We start from the raw sequence: 1,316 nt of genomic DNA, 5'->3' as shown, positions 1-1,316 counted from the left end.
ACTCCGCAGTTAAGCGTGCTTGGGCGAGAGTAGTACTAGGATGGGTGACCTCCCGGGAAGCCCTCGTGTTGCACCCCTTTTTTGTTCCTCTTGATTTTTTTGTTTTTTTTTTTTTTGATCTTTTCATTTGAAAAACAATGCAACTTCCGAACGATGCTATTTCAAGACTGTGTGGAACCACGCCTCCTACAACAACATTTCGGAAAGCCCCAAGGGTGCTCTCGGGCTTGCCCAAGGGTCTAAAGACCATGGGTTACGAGGCCAAAAGTTTGAGTTTTAGACCCTCTTCCGGGAGTTTTTCTAAAACATAAGCCCCGGTTTTAGTGTCGTCAAACGTGATAACCTAACTTATATATTTTGGCACGAATGCTCGTTGCAGCTGGGCGGGAAAACCCATATAAACAGTGCAACACACGCGAAGAGATTTCATTGCGGACTCAAGCCAAAGGATATATGCTAATGCGATACATATACTAATGGGTGCGATCTTACCAGCACTAATGCATTGGATCCCATCAGAACTTCGCAGTTTAAGCGTGCTTGGCGAGAGTAGTACTAGGATGGGTGACCTCCCGGGAAGTCCTCGTCTAGCACCATTTTTGTCCTCTTGATTTTTTTTTTTTTTTTTTTGGTCTTTTCATTTGAAAAACAATGCAACTTCCGAACAATGCTATTTCAAGACCGTTAGGAACCACCCCTCCTACAGCAACTTTTCGGAAAGCCCCAAGAGTGCTCTCGGGCTTGCCCAAGGGTCTAAAGACCATGAGTGCAGTTTACGAGACCAAAATTTTGAGTTTTAGACCCTCTTCCGAGAGTTTTTCTAAAACATAAGCCCCGGTTTTAGTGTCGTCAAACGTGGTGTCCTAACTTATATATTTTTGCATGAATGCTCGTCGCAGCTAGGCGGGAAAAGCTATATAAACAGTGCAACACACGCGAAGAGATTTCATTGCGGACTCAAAACCAAAGGATATATGCTAATACGATACATATACTAACGGGTGCGATCATACCAGCACTAATGCACCAAATCCCATCAGAACTCCGCAGTAAAGCGTGCTTGGGCGAGAGTTGTACTAGGATGGGTGACCTCCTTGGAAGTCCTCGTGTTGCACTCCTTTTTTGTTCCTCTTGATTCTTTTGTTTTTTTTTTTTTTTAGGACTTTTCATTTGAAATACAAGGCATCTTTCGAACGACGCCAATTCTAGATCGTGTGGAACCACGCCTCCTACAGCAACTTTTCAGAAACCCCCAAGAATGCTCTAGGGCGTGCCCAAAGGTCTAATCTATCTAGCTACTCTAGACCTTGGCTATA

The 1,316-nt window shown here is 44.1% G+C and overlaps 1 non-coding gene and 1 pseudogene across 1 annotated transcript; both read left to right on the top strand.

Annotated features, from left to right (window-relative positions):
- Positions 1-478: 478 nt before the first annotated feature.
- LOC112085791 lies at positions 479-597 on the top strand (annotated as a pseudogene).
- A 402-nt stretch (positions 598-999) lies between these two features.
- Positions 1,000-1,118, top strand: LOC112085599. Its single transcript, XR_002898900.1, has one exon. It is a non-coding gene; the product is annotated as a 5S ribosomal RNA (ribosomal RNA).
- The last annotated feature ends 198 nt before the right edge of the window (positions 1,119-1,316 follow it).

The sequence above is a fragment of the Eutrema salsugineum genome, unplaced genomic scaffold (assembly GCF_000478725.1).
Source record: "Eutrema salsugineum unplaced genomic scaffold, Eutsalg1_0 scaffold_3, whole genome shotgun sequence".
In the NCBI taxonomy this organism is placed as follows: Eukaryota; Viridiplantae; Streptophyta; class Magnoliopsida; order Brassicales; family Brassicaceae; genus Eutrema; species Eutrema salsugineum.
This window is presented reverse-complemented; position numbering and strand designations above follow the sequence as displayed.